Raw genomic sequence first — 20,493 nt, forward strand, 5'->3', positions numbered from 1 at the left:
TTCGAACGTTAAGTATCTTGTCTTTGCAGTCTATTTAATTGAATATAGGTTGAAAAGGATTTGCAAATCATTGTATTCTGTTTTTATTTACCATTTACACAACGTGCCAACCTCACTGATTTTGGGGTTTGTAACATATTGTGTACAACACCAATAAAACTCAAATAAGGTACACAACAGCAAAAATCATACGTGAATTCAACTCACCACTTGCCCTTCAAAGCCGGGTTCACCTCGTTTACCCATGACGCCAACCAGCCCCTAAGGTGAAAATAATACAAACAATTAAATATACTTTACTGTGTACTTTATAATAAGTAAGACCTGTCATGCTGACACAATAAAGACAATCATTCAGCTTTATCTGCAGCAGTATGACTCAAATAAATCACTACTATACATTTTGTGTACATTTTTTGTTTGGAAACAGATTTGGAAGTTTGCTTTAAGCATTTATTTTTCTTAGTACTTTGTTCCGAATAGTCTGATGAAAACCGAATCGTACCAAAAATGTAAGCAATTGTTTTCTATAAGAACTCACGTAATTCCAATTAATCCGTTCCAGACACACAAAAAATAATGAACACAAAACACATTTTATGGAGAATGATTATAGTGTGAAGTTCATATAGACATTTAACATCACCTTTATCTTATTTAACACCCTCATTGGCAAAGACAGCAATGAGTGGAGAAGGATGATGGGAGGCCAGATTCCTCAGAATGATATGCTTGTTTGTTATATACTGTATGTTTGACGGTACAATAGTGCAACAGAGACAGTAGAAAGACTTGGGGCAAACCAAAAAGTGGGCCCTATGAAAACCAAGGTACCGCTGTATGGATTTCGTGAACTGATCAGTCCTTCCAGGAATTTGCAAAGTCGCCATGGCGCTATCTTACACCAATCCCCGCGTCATTGTCACCAATTAAATATGTCTCTGAGTGGCGATCAAAAGCACACATCAACTGTCCAATCAAAACTTACGTTTGTTTCTTGTGTAAACGAAGCAAGAATAACAACATGTAACAATATATCCAGGCCTCGAATTTCAACTTTTTAAGGTCAAGGCAAGTGTTGCCTTAATAAAGGAGGGCTCATGTTTTAGGGCACCAAGGCAAGTTAGAAGGGCACCAAGGCAAACATTATTTTCTTTCGAGGCAGGATATATTTATATATAAATATATGTATAAAATAGATAAAAATAGTGTTCATGTATGAGATCTAGGGCTGCCAATTATGGCCAAAGTAATAATTACGATTATTGTTATCAATATTGAAATTGTGATTACTGATTGTTAGGTAAGCAGTGTTGGGGTGTGAACGTAATACCATCATGTAATTTGTAACGTCTAATAAAAAGTCTATGGATAAACGTTATCCATATATTTATAGAAAAATATTAGTTATTTTTATTATTTAATAACATCAACTTGTCAGCTTTTAGTCATTCCTTGATGCCTTTATCTCAATTTTTACATTTTGATAGTTTTTATTTTTTTTAAAGTTATGTACATTTATATGTACATGTAGATGCTGTATGGGGACAGATCCATTAAGAGTTTGAGCAGAAATATGTCGTATAGGAATGAACTCATTGGTACTTTAATCTTTAATCTTTAAAACTATACACAATAAAACATTAACAAAATGATGTGTCAATTGGTTTTTAAAGTAATACCTTTGTGACATGAAAAAAACACAATTAATGTAAAAAAAAAAATGGTGTTTACTTTTTGATATCAAAATAAAACACAAAGCAGTTTGGCTAAGTCTAATAAACAAGCTTTGCTCTTCTCCAACGCCTCCTAATAGTTCAGTACAACAGTTTGGCCAACAACAACAAAAAAAACAAGAGTGACACCTCTTAAATGGAATACACAATCTTCACAGCCTTCGTTCAGTTCGATGAGATGACAACATTTTTTAGCAAGTATTGATGTTATTTGAACACTGATACAGTTTGCAGTTAAATAAAGGACGAGTAAACATTCCAGTAAACAAAATAAAGACTTTATACACAAGTTGTGACAACGTTCACGACACATCGCCTGCTGCATTTTTCTTTGCTGTATACTTATAGTGTGGGGACAAGTGCGTCTGTCTCCAATATTGTCCACACCTGTCTCCATCTAAACACAGCAGTGCACTCTTAAACGCACGCCTGGAAGCAAGGGAAAATGTCGTTAAACCAAGCGCTTGGCTCCGTTTACTCCGAGGGGAAATCTACGGAGCAAAGTCCGTGTCGTAGGTCCGCCATGATTATCAAGCCAAACGACGCTAGTGCACATGTGCCTGACTTCGTGTTGCCGAAAATGCATTAATAAATGACGTTTTTTTGGTAATTAAAAAAATTAAACGGTATTACTAACCGTCGGGAATTTTATTGCAAATTATCATTATACCGTTTACCGTTACATCCCTCCACCACATTTCAATTGTACACGCAGTCTTAGTAGATCAAGCGCAACACCCATTCATACTACACACCATTTTATTTGTTGCAGATGCTGTGTAACGTGTGGTATTTGGATCTTAATAAATCAGGCCCATAGTCTATACCCGACATGTCCTGTGTCTTCCCCAAGCCCTCTTAACGATCGGACACGCTCTGAACACCTTTCTAGGAATGTGTTTGGGTGTTACCCTGACCAGATGTCCAAGCCACTTCATCTGGCTTCTCTCTAAGGATCACCGGCTTAACTTCCAGCTCCTCCCAATATACAGAGCTTTTCACCCTATTTCTAAGGAAGAGACCGTTCGGCCGCTGGTAGTACCGGCAATCTCGTTATTTTGATCACTATCCAAAGTTCTTGACCGTAGAGGAGGTACATAGATTGATTGGTAAATTAAGATACAGTCCTCATCATTATGGCCCGATTCGCCCTCCCTCACTTGTTAACAACATACTTGAACTTTGGTCACCTTGGTCAAAACCCCCCAAGATGTGTGCAGACCTAATGATCAATAGGGTTGGGTATCATTTGAATTTAGACAATTCCAGTTCCTCGATTCGGTTCTGGTTCCTTTAAGAGGCCTGTCGATCGCACGATACATTGACCAAAACCCTGAGGTACTTCAATTCCTCCAATTTGGGCAGGATGTCCTCCCTAACCCCGAGATGGTACTTTACCCTTTTTCAGGAAAGAACCATGGACTCGGACTTGGAGGTGCTGAGCTAATCCCAGTTGCTTCACACAGGTTTTTTAGATTTCAAAATTTGAAAACAGGTAAATTTAGATAAGAAAAAGATACTTACAGGATCACCTTTAGGCCCAGCTCCACCGCTCAGTCCCTGTGTTCCCTGTAAAATAATTGAAAGTATTAACTTTACATAACAAAAAATTGTTGACCTGAGCTAATAAACTTGTAAACAACAACCATAAGCCGCAGAATATTTTTTAAACACAAACATTTAAATTGTATTCACTATCCTCACAAGACTTAATAACTTACTTGGGGACCTCTGGGTCCTGCAGGACCCACCTGTCCGTCCAAACCTGGGGGCCCCTAGTCAAAAGGAAAGTTAAGGACAAACTGTCAAGGCTCGTTAACTTAAAACCACCAATAAACATTTTTTAAGAAAGCTGAATAAATCACAGCATAAATAAAATGAACGATAATCATTTAAAATTAATACCTGTGGGCCTTTGCGGCCGACACTGCCAGCAGGGCCTATGTCCCCCTGAAAAAAAATGAGCAAATCACACATAGTCACTAACTTGAAAAGCAAGTTAGACGCGTTTGCACTTTAAAAACTTTTCAAAGAGGTGCCTATAAAAATAATCATCAATAAAGTGTTTTTAAAATTCATGGTATCCAAAGAAAGGCTTGTATTTTATTGGTTCACGGCATATTGTAAATAAAAAGAAGTCATACATTAATAAAAGGTGCAGTTTTTGGCAGTTACACGGCTGCGAATGGAAATCCTGTTCAAATGATCTGCAAGAAATACGACTCACCTGCTCCACGTGTTTGGTCAATAGAAATGCATTTCAGTGAATAAAAAATACATCACATATACTATGCAACACTCCATGTTTTACACATGTATCAAGTTCCTGGGGGCAGCAGTCTGAGTATGGAAGTCCAGACTTCCTAGTCTTTAGCCACTTGTAGTGTTTTTGCTACACAATCCCCCATGCTTTTCCAAGCTTCGTCGTGTCGAATGATGTCTGGAGAACCCGGGATCGATTCCATTGCGTAGTCAGATTTTTTGCTCGTATCTGCTTTTGATTTAAGCCCCTTGGGTACTCAGAGAGTTTCAACGCTGTTCCAAAAGTCACATGAGTGAATGCAAACTATAATTTAAAAAAGTCCTGAATCCAGACGATGATTCAGATCAGCCCCAGAATGTAATGACTTGTTTCCTTTTCCATTTTTGACATTTCCTGAACGTTTAACCAAAATGTGCTGATAACTTTTTAAACGTATTTATAGCGCAATAAACAAACTGAGGGGGAAGCAGTGCACTGTCAACACCGTGTGTGGTGGGGATGGTGTGCTGCTGACCTCGACTCAGGATGTTGTAGATCAGTGGAGGGAATACAGTGCCAGAGGAATCTGTGGTGGGCTCTCTTATTTCTGTGGCTGAGGTTGCCGAGGGTTTTAAAAAACTCCTCTGTGGCAAGGCCCAAGGGGTGGATGAGATCCGCTGTAGATGCCGTGGGGCTGTCTTGGTTGACAAGCGTCTGCAACATTGGGTGGACATCAAGGGCGGTGCCTCTTGATTGGCAGACTGGGGTGGGAGTTCCTCTCTTTAAGAAGGGGAACCGTAGGGTGTGTTCCAACTATTGTGGGTTCACACTCCTCAGGTGTACTGGAGAGGAGGCTAGACGAATGGACGAACCACAGATTCAGGAAGAGCAATGTGGTTTTCGTCCTGGTCGTGGAACTGTGGATCAGCTCTATACTCTCTGCAGGGTCTTTGAGAGTTTATGGGAGTTTGCCCAACCAGTGTACATGTGCTTTGTGGACTTGGAGAAAGCATTCGACTGTGTCACTGTCCTGTGGGCAGTGCTCAGAGAGTATGGGGTATCGGACTGTCTGATTGTGGCGGTACGCTCCCTGTACGAACGGTGTCAGAGCATGGTCTGCATTGCCGGCAGTAAGTAGGGCCCGCTTTCAGTGAGGGTTGGAGTCCGCCAGGGCTGCCCTTTGTCACCGATTCTATTCATAACTTTTATGTACGGAATTTCTAGGTGAAGTAATGGCGTTGAGAGGATCCGGCTTAGTGAGTGTAGGATTAGGTCTCTGCTTTTTGCAGATGATGTAACCTAGATGGCTATATCCAGTGGCTTCAGCTGTCACTGGATTGGTTCGCTGCCGAGTGTAAAATGACTGGGATGAGAATCAGCACATCCGAGTCCGAGTCCATGGTTCTCACCCGGAAAAGGGTGGAGTGCCATCTCCAGGTTGGGGAAGAGATCTTGCCCCAAGTGGAGGAGTTCATGTACCTCAGAGTCTTGTTCACGAGTGAGGTAAGAGTGGATTGTGGGATCGACAGGCAGATCGGTGCGGCGTCTTCAGTAATGCGGACACTGTATCAATTTGTTGTGGTAAAGAAAGAGCTGAGCCAGAAGGCAAAGCTCTGAATTAACAGGTCGATCTACGTTCCCATCCTCACCTATGGTCATGAACTTTGGGTTATGACCGAAAGGACAAGATCACGGGCACAAACAGCCAAAATGAGTTTCCTCCATCGGGTGGCGGGGCTCTCTCTTAGAGATAGGGTGAGAAGCGCTGTCATTTGGGAGGAGCTTAAGGTATAGCCACTGCTCCAAATCGAGAGGAGCCAGATGAGGTGGTTTGGGCTTCTGGTCAGGATGCCACCCGAACGCCTCCCTGGGGAGGTGTTTAGAGCATGTCCGACCGGCAGGAGACCACGAGGAAAACCAAGGACACGTTGGGAAGACTATGTCTACCGGCTGGCCAGTGAACGCCTCGGGATCGCCCGGGAGGAGCTGGACGAAGTAGCTGACCGTCTCTTCAGGAAGCTCCATTTTGTATACGTTCTTATTTACATGCCTCCACTTCATTGCATCTTCTCCCCATCAGCCATTTTGTAGATTTTTTAGCGCTTCAAAATAGAGTATGCTATTTTCAGCTTTATGGGTAAACCCTCACCATATATGAACTATATCAGCTGTGTCACACTGGGGAAAAATGTCACAAACGGGGCAAATTCCAAACGGCTCGTTTGGTAGAAGTGAAGGAAGGCAAGATTGTTTTATAAACATCTCTGCTATGCCTCCATGGTTTGATTTCAAATTGTGGGGATTTAAGCAGATCCCAAATACACAAAAACAGGTATCAATAGGTAAGAAAAGTTGGTTTTGCATATTAGGTCCCCTTTAACTACTTCTTTGGTTTGATCTTACCCTTGAGCCATTGACTCCTTGAGCTCCGACACGTCCTGTAAAGCCCGGCGCACCCTGTCAAAAAAATAAAACAAGCACAAAAACAATACTTAAAGGGGAGCTGCACTTATTTTGGAATTTTGCCGAGCACTATCAATCTTTATGTAAGACAAGCACACACTAAGTAGTTTATAGTAAATAGTATAGTAAACAAATGCAAGCAAAAGTTTGCCTATAAAGCACTTAAAAAAAACATCCAAACACTTCCATCAACGTTTTATATAGAATACATGCTGTAAGTATACATGTAATGTAGTAACGGGTACATTCATAATAACATTAAATTTTTACGTATTTTGATCATTTTAAGCACTAATTTCATAGACGCATTACAACGTTCACTTTTTCTTTCAACTACAACGCTGACTACCACTCATGGCAGACTTCATGAAAGACAACAAACATAATAAAACATGCTCTCACTGGGAAGCTGACTGATGGGATGTTCATTTCTTCCCGTTTAAATGAAGAATCACTCATAGTGCTCGTGAAGAAAAATTGGGGGTGCAAAAAAATAAATAAATAAATAAAAGTAGGTCTTTTATTGCCTTTTTCGGGTCTAAGTTGGCTGTCAAAGTGTGCCAACTTTTCGGTGTATATACACATCCTACTATTCAGGTGAAAGGCATGATTCTTATTTTAGAATTAAAAAGAGGCTGTTACGGCTCAGACTCCTGTGCGCGCCTGCAGGCATTCTGAAATCAACACACCTGACGCTGATGTAGACTCCACTCCCTTCATAAGCCAGCGCGTCCTGCGTTCCAGTGCCAGAACGTAGCTACCTGTCTCAGTACTGTAAGCCTACACGTCTCTAGCTCTCTCTATGTGCATTCGCTCTCTCTGTTTCCCCTCCTCTGTGGTCATCGTCTTGTGTCCTGTGTCGTCATCCCGCAGCGTTCCCCCATTTCCTGGTTTCAAGTTGTGTGTCTCGTCTCCCTGGATCCCCTCTGGACTCCCTGCTGCCTTCCTAGATCTCGACCTAACGCCTGGACACGGACCTTGACGCCTCGCTCCTGCCTTTGACCTCTCGCTTGCCCACGGACCTCCAAGCCTGCCTTTCCGTCCATGGACTTCTTCCTCCCGCTCAACACGCACCTTCAACAACTCCTGGTAACACTCGGTTAAACACAACACATAGTCACACCGTACTTATTTGGATTAATTACACACTCCACTTCCTTGTGTTTAATAAACACGTCTCAAACTATCAACGCCCCTGTCTCAGTGCCGTCTCCTTCTCCATAGTACTGGCACAGGCAAGGCAAGTATTGTGGGCGGGTTTTAGATATTTTTAGAGGGTTTTCTGGACGCAACAGACACAATGGACACAAGCATAGGACAATGCCGAGCACCCACATGGGATTGATGGCAAATTCTTTCTCACCACCAACCAAAAACTGCGCATGCTCAGGCCCCTTCTACACTGAGGGTAAATCCCACCTAAACTTATCCTTGTCCACACACACACACAATGGTTGTTTAAGATCCCCTATCTCCCTCCGTCAGCCGGCGCAATGCGACCTAGTACGCATGCGCGGAAAATGCGCACGTCATAGTCAGCTCCAGTGTTGCTTTGTGTGCAAGTTCTTAAATTTAACTTATCTGAACAATATCCAGTGTTGTGGTATTTCAATTAACTGGAATCCAGTGTGCTGTGGGGCCCTATTGTAGTGAATCACACCTGAGCCATCATAAATTAATCAAATCTTGATTGAACACGTGAAAGTAAACAATGTGATAAAGAACATTTTACAACAATCAATCTCGGGATCTAAATATCTGGTCAGGACACTCCTCAGTTTTTTGCCTTCACCTTCATTGTCCATTCGTTTTGGTGACTTTATATACTCTGGACCTAGACTTTGAGTCCGCGACATACATGGCGGACAATAACTGACACAGTCTGCTTTGCCACAAAGGCATTTGCTGTTTTCTGTAGTCTTTACTCGACGGCCAGGTAATACAATCCACGGGAGCCCGCATTCTCGTTGACTCTCCTTCGACAAATGAACAAAATGTTTCGCTAAGTAGAATCACAGTTGACTTGGACATTAGAAAGTTCTCTTGCCGTCTGAGAAGTGTTGTATCCCAAATAGCTGCAATCGCTTTCTCTTAAGGTATTCATGTGTGATTTCCACAAGCGTCTGTACAGACGGAAGGAGACACACGGGCATGTCTGGATGACTCGCCTCCATATTTCAAGTGGTTGCCTCAGAGTTACGAAACCGCTTTATTATGAAGCTGGTCGTGGCGCGTTCTTTCTGACGCCACTTCCTGTGTGGGGCGCGGTCTTTCTGGCGTCACTTCCTCTCCGAACTCAGTTTGTAAACGATCAATGAGTCCATACAAGGCTAAGAGCCGGAGATTCAAGAAATATGCGACGCACTTACCCGTGTAAAAAATTGTCCGAGGAGGGGGTTCTTAAATGATAGTTTAGTGTGGTTGAAATGGGGCTTAGGCTAAATAATTATTTGTTTAAGGGGTTATCCGGCTTAGTGTAAATATAGCCTCAGAAAAGTAGCGTCAGATTTGGATTTACTGGCAGAAATGTAGATCGGCGCCTATGGACACAACGATGTTATGGCTCCATTGTAAGCTGACTTGTATTTGTGTTTATTTACGAGTTAGAATGCACTTAAAAAAGGCATGTGTTTAGTTTAGTTTAGTTTATTAAGGATCCCCATTAGTCTACACCGCAGTGGAGACTATTCTTCCTGGGGTCCAGGCAAAAAACATCACACAATCACAAAACAAAAGATTAAAATGCAGTACAACATGATCAAATAATAAAATGTTGTAATACAAAAATAGCAACAACAAAGAACCAAAAAAATTATAATAACTTTGAGTTTACATAATATTGTTCATACCAAAGATAAAAAGAGCAATATAAAAATAGATATATATATATATTTGCAAAAAATAAATAAAACAAAGAACCAATAGCCTAAAATATATACATTAGTGTACCAAAGACAAACAGTAAGTGACGAAAAAAGTTCCATCCACCATTTTCTACTGCTTGTCCCATAATCAATAAAATAGTCAATAAAAACAGTCATGACATTAGGTACAATCTAGAATAATCTCTTTCCGCAATACTTCTCCTCTTAGTCTATTCTTAAAACCCACTCTGCTGGTGATTGATAGCAGATATTGTGGAAGTCGATTCCAGTAAGTGATTGCCCTATACATTACAGTCTTTTTCAAAACATCACTTTTGGGTTTAAGACGGGTGAAAGCACCTCTTAGGGCTAACCTGGTACCATAGTTGTGACTTTCACTAGCAAGCAACAGCTGAGAATACAGATATGAAGGTTTATGGTATGTATAGATTGTTTTTAAAAATAGAATCAAACTACACGCTACTCTTTCACCAACTCTCATCCATGACAATTCATTATGCATGATCTCAACGCTGGTCCTAAATGAGCAATGGAGAGCGAGTCTGGCAGCTCTGTTTTGGGTAAGCTGGATTTTATTGAGTTCTTGTTTAGATGCATTAGACCAGATTGCTGGGCAGTAGTCAATATGTGACAATACAAGGGATTGTATAACTTGTTTCGTAGTTGTGTTAGTTAAAAAATAGGCACTTCTTCTTATGATTGAGATGCTTCTGCTCATTTTTGTTACTATGTTATTAATGTGAGTGGCCCAAGATAGTCTTTCATCTATTGTAACTCCCAGCAACCTGGCTTCTTTAACTTGTTCAATATGAACTCCGTTCAAAGAAACATTCAATATGCGTTCTTTTCTATGAGCATGTTTTGAGCAAATAACAAGACATTTTGTTTTGGAAATATTAAGTTTCATCTTATTTTCTGTAACCCATTTAGAAATCTGCATAACCTTGTCTTGTAGTATACTGCTCAGGTCTGTGCAATTATCAGCATAAGCATATATTGTTGTGTCATCTGCGTAAATTGCACAGCAACCATTCTTTAAAATACATGACATATCATTTACAAATATTGAGTATAATAAAGGTCCCAGGCAACTTCCCTGGGGAATACCACAATATAATGTTTTAATATTTGAAAGGGTTCCATTGAACATGACACATTGCTGTCTGTTGACTAGGTAGCTTTTCATCCAGTTAATCGCTGAGAGTTTAAAACCATAAGCAGACAGTTTTATAAGTAGTAGTTTGTGGTCAATAATATCAAAAGCAGCACTAAAATCTAATAGCACTGTGCCAACTAATAATTTACTGATGTAAATATGTACTTATGTGTTCTTGTCTCTCATAAAGATTGTGAATAATAGCCAAAATTCCCTGCAAAAAGTGCTGTTGAAACATAAACTTTAAACATAAATACAAGTCACTTAGATCTCTTGGTCTGTGATTTAGCTCACCGGTGAACCCAGCAAACCTAGAAGGCCATCCAGTCCAGGCTCCCCCTGGCAAAAAAGCAGAATATATCACATACTGTATATAGAATATACATTAGTCTCTCACTATAAACCTGAGAGGCATTCATCACTTCAGTAAAAACTACTGAGAGACATCATTAAGCGTGACTCGATCAAGACACCTGACAAAATATCACATTAGTGATCTGTTGCAGCAGCCAGCTTTGCCTGATCTTGCCCTGAGAGAGCTAGAATACATTGCAGCAGTGGAAGCAGTTCTAAGAAGAATGACTCCCCGAAGAAAGCTTGTAATCACAGGTACCGGTATTGATGGGTAAATTATGATCTTCATTACATTACCATTTGACTGCCGGCAGGAAGGTGATAAAGCACAGCGACTACCGGCAGCTTCTAGACAGAATTCAAGTTGTGGAATTTCCCGTTTTGTTGAGCTAGGCATGTAACAACATTGGTCAAAGCCATGTTAAAGTGTTTACTGCGAACATGTCAAGAGGGTGGAAAGACAAAACGTAGACATTATTTATGGGTATGGTATGGTATTAGTTTAGTCCGAACATGCATACACTATATATTTTCAGTTTGTCATTATGAAAAGGAGTAGGAAGTAGCATCACTTTTTCATTCTGTCCATTTTCCATTTTATAGCATTTTTTTTTAACAAATACCGTATTTTCCGGACTACAAGGCACACTTAAAATCCTGTACGGATCCTGTACGTAATAATTCTGGTTTTGCTCACCGACCTCGAGGCAGTTTTATGTGGTACATGGTGTAATAAGTGTGACCAGTAGATGGTAGTCAAACATAAGAGATACGTGGTAAGACGTATGATGGCAATATCACTCAAGTTAACAACACCAACATTTTATATGTTCCATTGAAAATATAGAACATTACAAATGGCGCTCAAAAATCTATCAAAATGTTTTAGTACGACTTTGGTAAGCTATGAAGCCGCTCCGTACCGACGACGTAGTCGATACGCTTCTTCTTTTTCTCTATCTTCTTGTTATGGGCCATTTCTAATATAAAGTAGAGTAAAGTTCTTACTTATATCTGTCAGTAAACTCGCCATGAAAGCGCTAAAACATACCGGTGTAGTGAGTTTACATTATTCACCCGAGGAACTTTAGTTATTAGAGTTCCGGTCGGACGGTTTTTCACGGGACACATTTCCGGGCCTGTTGTTGTTTCTGGGTGAGGAGATGCTGCTCCGTTATTGATATAAGTAAAGTCTGAATGTCGTTAAAACAGTTAGCTCCATCTTTTGACACTTCTTCCACACCCGTCCTTGCACGCTACACCGCTACAACAAAGATGACGGGGAGAAGACGCTGTCGAAGGTGAGCCACGTAAATAAGACCGCCCACAAAACGGCGCATCCTGAAGCGACTGTCAGAAAGCGGCTTGAAGATGATCTGTAAAACATAATCTATGCAACATTTTGACCAAAGAACAAGGAAGTATTTTCAATTTAGAAAAAAAAATAAATAAATATGACCCCTTTAACGCGCCCTATAATCCGGTCCGCCTTTTATATGAAAAAAGATCAAATATAGACCATTCATTGGCAGTGCACCTTATAACCCGGTGCGCCCTATGGTCCGGAAAATACGGTATGTTCGTTCACTTCATGTACTCAATCTGTAACACAAACAAATAGATAAATAAATAAATGAGTAAATCAATTAATAATAAGGTTCCTATATAATAATAGTTAAGTAAGTTGTGATTCACAAATTGGGATCAATAAGATTCAAATTTTTTCATTTCAAGATGTTTACCAGAATTCTTAATTCTTGTACTTTGTAAACACTGAGTTTTAACGATTTCCTAGATTAGATCATATTAGTACTTTGACTTATTTGCTTAATTCATTCCATAATTTAATCATACATACTGATATACTAAAGGTTTTAAGTGTTGTACGTGCATTTGCAAAACTATTTTCCACCGTAAACTTATTACCCTCATATCACACATCTACAACAATTAACTATTTTACATGCAAAATTGACAACATCTGCTCGTGTCTCACACCTCTGCACGGCTTCATCCTTGACATCCCGACAACACCCGTTACACAGCATCTTACATAGAAGGATTCACACAAAACTACATTTAATCACGGCAACAGTTCCTGTAATTTATTTCAATGGTTGATACAATGAAACGATAAGTCCAATAACAGTATATAGACAAATGTAATGATACGTAAGCATGTAGCATCCTTCTAAATATTGATATTATTACCAAATAGCAAGTAGTTACAGAGTGAGCATACATTGTTTGCTAATCTGTTTGGTCTGCATTGCGCTATATAACTATTGACCCATAAATAACTATTGACCCATAAATAACTAAAATGTAATGAGGCATTAGCAATGTAACATTAACTTAACTGGACTACATTTAGATGATATTGACAGATAGGTAAAATGCAATATTCTTGCATGGATGTGCATAGTTGTTTCAAATAGGGAGACAAACATAATACTACTTAGCCTGTTTACTTATAAATAGGGCTGTCAAATTTAAGGAGTTAAGGCATGTGATTAATTAAAAAAAAAAAACAACCTTGTTAATCATGTATCAACGCAGATTAATCACCCAATTCATTTTGACGCCACCTGCTCCTTTACTTTAACTAACTTTACTGGTTACCTGAACTGGTTACCTGGGAGACTCCGACTAGTGAGCTCTGTGACAAATTCCCCTTCAAATTACACCCCGATTGGACTTAAAATAAAGATATTACCAAGTTCCAAGAAAATAAATCACTTATATTCAGTGAAACTTTCAAAAATTGTTCCTTTATGACAGTATAATTGCATTTGTGTCAAAATATCGGGGTATTGTTTTTAAAGTTATTTAAATTTTGCAAGAAAATAACTTACTCTAATTAATCATGGTTAATTACAATTCAAAACTGTTACTAATCTGATTCAAAAAAGTACTCCTTATAGCTTTATGGAATGAAAGACATTGAACGGAAAAGTTAAAGATCTAACTCTTGAGATGCTTTTAACTAATTGGTTCTTTGCTTGCCTCTCTCTGTGGGTCAGACTCTGGATCTTTTGTAGAAAACCCAAAACCAGTGAAGTCGGCACGTTGTGTAAATGGTAAATAAAAACAGAATACAATTATTTGCCAATCATTTTCAACTTATATTCAATTGAATAGACTGCAAAGACAAGATATTTAATGTTTGAACTGAGAAACATAATTTTTTTTTGCAAATAATCATTGATTTAGAATTTAATGGCAGCAACACATTGCAAAAATGTTGGCACACCACTGTGTTACATGGCCTTTCCTTTTAACAACACTCGGTAAACGTTTGGGAACTGAGGAGACCAATTTTTGAAGGTTTTCAGGTGGAATTATTTCCCATTCTTGCTTGATGTACAGCTTAAGTTGTTCAACAGTCCGGGGTCTCCATTGTGGTATTTTAGGCTTCATAATCCGCAACAAATTTTCAATGGGAGACAGGTCTGGACTACAGGCAGGCCAGTCTAGTACCCGCACTCTTTTACTATGAAGCCACGCTGTTGTAGAATGTGGCTTGGCGTTGTCTTAAGCAGGGGCGTCCATGAAAAAGACGTAAGTGTTTGAAGAGCATTTCTCAACTTTCTCAGTCTTTTTTGCCACTTGTGCCAGCTTTTTTGAAACATGTTGCAGGCATCAAATTCCAAATGAACTATTATTTGCAAAATAGAACAACGTTTACGAGTTTGAACTTTAAGTACATTGTCTTTGCAGTGCATTCAATTGAATATAGGTTGAAAAGGATTTGCAAATCATTGTATTCTGTTTTTATTTACCATTTACACAACGTGCCAACTTCACTGGTTTTGGGTTTTGTACATGTACACTAGAACGGTAAAATCCTCCTCTGTTGCTGTTTGTAAAAAGTCCAGGGACGTATTTCCTGAGTTTGTAGACATAATACAAATAAAAAATAAATAAAAAAAAGATTTTGTGATGCTAAAAACTATCGATGTAATCATAGTAGTATCAACTAGATATGCTTCTGTACTTTGTATCATTACAGTGGATGTCAAGTGTAGATCCAGCCATTGCGTTTATTTACATTGTGAAGCCGGTGAGCTAGGGTGTGTAGTGAAGCATGTTTAGCTATTCCACGTCCTGCAGGGATGATACTTGTAAGAAACTCACTTTATTTGTCGTCATGGAGGCGAGGATTAGTGATTTAGAAGTACCTAAAACGCTGCAGATGTTAGCCGCTAGCTAGCTAGCCATGTCTTAAAGCACCTCTTCCTAAGGGCGTTTCAGTGTTATAACTTCACCATTATCGTCAGTTTTTAAGCCAAAATTCATCCGTTCTCCCTTTCCTGTCTACACACTGTGTCTGCTCGTAGGCACACTGTGATTGTGCGCTGCCGAACATGCTCCTCTGCTTGTAAAACCAGCAATGTCACGGGGTGACGACGACACGCCGTCATGCCCGTTAAAAAAAAGGGGGGCAGATCCGGTACTTTTTAGAGGCGGTATAGTACCGAATATGATTCATTAGTATCTCGGTACTATACTAGTACCGTACAACCCTAGTGTGCGCACACTTTAATACACCGGAATTGTTTTTGTGTACGTCATTTTCTGGATGTAAAGTTACGTCAATTTTTAGGAGGAAAGCTACGCCACTCTGAATACATGAGGCCTCTGTACCCTCAAAAGTCACTTACATCAGGTCCACGTTGGCCTTCTGGACCATAACCACCTCGGATCCCAGGAGGCCCCTGAAAAGCAAAAATGTTTGTATTACAAAATAATGTTAGGAAAACACTGTATTACATTTAATATATGTCATATTTAAAGTTGGCCGAAAAGGAAAAAAAGTGGATTGAGAGGCACTTGTCTTTTAAAATCATTTTGTGTTAGATTACTTCTTGAAAATGGTTTTATCCTGCTCATTTTTTTGTATTATATTGGATCTCAACGGGCCACTATTGTCAGTTTATTTTGGTGAAGTACTTAAATCTGCCTTCTTCTCCTCTTGGCTGAGACTCTTGAAATCAACAGCATCTTCCACCAAACCTCGCAAACCTGTTGCAAATGGTCAACCCTCAACCGGTTATGTGCCAATGCTTATCAACATACGGTAAGGAAGAATCGGACATGGGATATACAGCTTCTGGCAAAAGTATTCAACCTCCTTGAATTTTTACCTATTTTGTTAAATTACAATCTGTTTTTTTAATCTAATTTTCATGTTGTTTTTATGTTCGCAGTAAGAGTTTCTCAAATTACAACCTGCTTCACAGAACAAATAAGTAACCACTGTACTCGCATCTCCAACCAATGTTCCCCATTGAAACAGACTAATAATTAATTTTAATCTAGCATTTAAGTCCCATCTTAAAACTAATTTGTATACGCTAGCCTTTAAATAGACCCCACCCCTTTTAGACCAGTTGATCTGCCGTCTCTTTTCTGCTCTGCCCCCTCTCCTGGGTGGAGAGGTTATCTGGTGACCACTGATGAAGCGCAAGCTGTTCAAAGTCGGGACCCCGGGGTGGACCACTCATCTGTGCATCAGTTGGGGAAGTCTCTGCACTGCTGACTTGTCTCCATTCAAGATGATCCCCTGCTGCCCCCACTATGGACTGGACTCTCACACTATTATGTTAGATCCACTATGGACTGGACTCTCACACTATTATATTAGATCCACTATGGACTGGACTCTCACACTATTATGTTAGATCCACTATGGACTGGACTCTCACACTATTATGTTAGATCCACTATGGACTGGACTCTCACACTATTATGTTAGATCCACTATGGACTGGACTCTCACACTATTATGTTAGATCCACTATGGACTGGACTCTCACACTATTATGTTAGATCCACTATGGACTGGACTCTCACACTATTATGTTAGATCCACTATGGACTGGACTCTCACACTATTATATTAGATCCACTATGGACTGGACTCTCACACTATTATATTAGATCCACTATGGACTGGACTCTCACACTATTATGTTAGATCCACTATGGACTGGACTCTCACACTATTATATTAGATCCACTATGGACTGGACTCTCACACTATTATATTAGATCCACTATGGACTGGACTCTCACACTATTATGTTAGATCCACTATGGACTGGACTCTCACACTATTATGTTAGATCCACTATGGACTGGACTCTCACACTATTATGTTAGATCCACTATGGACTGGACTCTCACACTATTATATTAGATCCACTATGGACTGGACTCTCACACTATTATGTTAGATCCACTATGGACTGGACTCTCACACTATTATGTTAGATCCACTATGGACTGGACTCTCACACTATTATATTAGATCCACTATGGACAGGACTCTCACACTATTATGTTAGATCCACTATGGACTGGACTCTCACACTATTATGTTAGATCCACTATGGACTGGACTCTCACACTATTATGTTAGATCCACTATGGACTGGACTCTCACACTATTAACTAGATCAACTCGACGTCCATTGCACCGGTCGCCCAGGTGGGGTCCACACATCTGCGGTCCCCTCCAAGGTTTCTCATTGTAGCCCATTGGGTTGAGTTTTTTCTTGCCCTGATGTGGGATCTGAGCCGAGGATGGCGTTGTGTCTTGTGCAGCCCTTTGAGACACTTGTGATTAAGGGCTATATAAATTAACTTTGATTGATTGATTTGAATCTGTGCTCGGGCCCCTAAAAACACCACAGGTAATGTTTGTTTGTTTTTTCAAATAAGTAAAAACTACTTAAAGATAATATATTGTATGACAATGACACTATAGGCTGTACTACAACAAACGTCTTCAACAGGGGGTCCGCAACCCCACAGGGGTACTGCAAAAGGGGGTCGTGATATTTTTCATATTTCCACACAATTTTTGCACAAATGTAAACGTCTTTACATACATACAGTATTAAAATTGATCCAACACACTATAGTGTAGTTTAGAAATGGCAGTGGCATGGCCACCCTACTAACCGTATCTTTGAGGTTTGGAATAAAAACATGGATAGCTATATTATTACATTCATGTTAGCATTTGAGATAGCTAGCAATTAATATGCAAATTTCCAGGTAGCGATTAACTCGCTAGATGCAAGCACTGATCTGTATTATTTGATTAGTATCTCTGCACTATAAAAGGGTACCTTTAGGATCAGTTGAGTTAAAAACACAATCACAGTTTTTTATAGGATATACAGGTGAAACAAAACAAAAAAATATTGTGTAGAGGTTTGTTTATTCCAAAAATTACATTTATGAGGTGAAACTAATATATGACATGGTCTTATAACATGCAACTCAAGATATGTCAAGTTTTTAAAAAAATATTATTCTGATAATCATTGTCAGAAAAATTGTATGTAAATTATCAAAAAACTTTCCGTTCTCTGAGTTCCCAGTGAACAGACAAGAGGCTGTCTTTGTTGCACCAAGCCAAAGGCTTGTAAAATTCCATTATGTACGATGGGACCAGTTTAGTTAAAAACACAATCACAGTTTTTTATAGGATATACAGGTGAAACAAACAACACAAATATCGTGTAAAGGTTTGTTTATTCTAAAAATTTGATTTATGAGGTGAGACTAATATATGACATGGTCTTATAACATGCAACTCAAGATATTTCAAGTTTTTTTTGGATATTATTTTGATAATTATTGTCAGAAAAATTGTATGTAAATTATCAAAAAAATTTCCGTTCACTGAGTTCCCAGTGAACAGACAAGAGGCTGCCTTTGTTGTACCAAGCCGAAGGCTTGTAAAATTCCATTGTGTACGATGGGAGGAGACGGGAGGGGTTATCGATTTTGATCCAAGACCTGCCCAAGCTCGATCCAGGACCAGTCCAAGCCCGAGGCATCTTTTTCTTTTGTGTTAATGTGACCGAAAACAATGGCTGTTTACATACCCCCCATTCCTTTTTAAAACAGCTGTTGTTATGTAAACAGGGAAAGTCCAAATAAAAAGAAATGGCGTACAGCCCAGACGTTTCTCCTCAAATTGAGCCAAATTCAATTCTGTCTCTGTTTAATTCCTTGCTTCTTGTCTCGTTTAATAGATGTCATCAGTGTTTGAACCTGACAATTATGCTTATGAAAACCTCACATTTTAAACATAAAACAAAGTAAATATTTAAAAACTGTAAGACATGATCATCAACATTTTAAGAAATAGAAGCTTGTAATAAGTTTATATCACATATTCGTTTTACATTAGAAGTTGCTGACATGAATGGACTTTTGCATGATTTTAAAATATTTTGGGTCCTTGACCTGAAAACGTGGAAGACCCCTGTGCTACAAACAACTACAGTGATTGTTTGAGAATGTTTAATCAGTTCATGGTCATGGACTCAGATGGGACAGATCTAGTCTGATCAAGTCTGGTCTTCACTATGACATTTTCTACGCCAACAAGTCGTGAGGAGGTACCGGTATTTGACGCTTTCAATCGCAACTAAAAGCAAAAAAAAAATACCAGAGAGATGGCTTGTACCTCAAAACATTCACACATGTTGTAATTAAAGAGACAAGGATACTCACCCTGAGCCCAACAGGACCAGGTGGTCCCGGTAAACCAGGTAAACCCTAAAGACAGCAGACAGTACAACATCATTAGTTCAGTGTTCAGACAATTTTGCCTTACATAAAAAAAATGTTGAACTTTTAACACACGGGGCTGTGGATTGGTGGAACATTGGCATTCTATGAATATTTATCTTAACACTTGGCGAGAGATTTAGCGCTTACATTTAGATTTAGATTTAAATTCAGATTCAACATTAAGATTTAGATTGAACAAATCGGTTTAAATTTAGCATGTCACGCTCACATTAAGATTTAAATAAGGGGATGGGTCAAATGCAGAGGACAAATTTCACCACACCTAGTGTGTGTGTGACAATCATTGGTACTTTAACTTTAACTTTAACTTTAAATTTAGGTTTAACATCTAGGTTTAGATTTAACATTTACATTTAGATTCAACATTCAGATTTAAGATTTATGTTAAGATTTACTATTTAGATTTACATTTATATTCAGGTTTAGATTTAACATTTAGCGCTCACATTTAGATTCAGGATTTACATTTAAGATTTAGATTTAACATTTAAGTTTAGATTTAACAATTAGATTTAAGATTTAACATTTATATTATATATTAAAATTTTGATTTAGATTCAACATTCAGATTGAAGTTTTATATTAAGATATACTATTTATATTTACTTTTACATTTAGGTTTAAATTTAAAACATTTAGAGCTCACATTTAGATTCAACATTTAAATTTAAGATTTAAATGTAACATTTAGGTTTAGAATTAACAATTAGCTTTAAGATTTAGGTTTAGATTTAACAATTAGATTTAACATTTAGGTTTAGATTTAACATTTAGCGCTCACATTTAGATTCATACCTAGATGTAAGAATAAGATTCAGATTTAACATTTAGGTTTGGATCCAACATTTAGTTTAGATCCAAACTTTAGATTTAAACTTTAGATTTAGATTTAGCATTTGGATATGACATTAAGATTCAACATTTAATTTAAACTTAAATATGATGAAAATGTGTTAAATGTGAGAAAAATGAGCTAAATGGGAACATTTATCTCAGGGTCCCCAAACTACGGCCGGATACGGCCCGCCAGCGTCCAAA

At 38.8% G+C, this 20,493-nt stretch overlaps 1 long non-coding RNA gene across 1 annotated transcript; it reads right to left on the reverse strand.

The window, feature by feature from the left end:
• Positions 1-3,456: 3,456 nt before the first annotated feature.
• LOC133638516 (uncharacterized) lies at positions 3,457-19,421 on the reverse strand. Its single transcript, XR_009823639.1, has 6 exons — positions 19,375-19,421; positions 15,501-15,554; positions 10,777-10,821; positions 6,382-6,435; positions 3,642-3,686; positions 3,457-3,511 (listed from the first exon to the last, which is right to left on the reverse strand). It is a non-coding gene; the product is annotated as an uncharacterized LOC133638516 (long non-coding RNA).
• Between the last annotated feature and the right edge of the window lie 1,072 nt (positions 19,422-20,493).

The sequence above is a fragment of the Entelurus aequoreus genome, linkage group LG21 (assembly GCF_033978785.1).
Source record: "Entelurus aequoreus isolate RoL-2023_Sb linkage group LG21, RoL_Eaeq_v1.1, whole genome shotgun sequence".
In the NCBI taxonomy this organism is placed as follows: Eukaryota; Metazoa; Chordata; class Actinopteri; order Syngnathiformes; family Syngnathidae; genus Entelurus; species Entelurus aequoreus.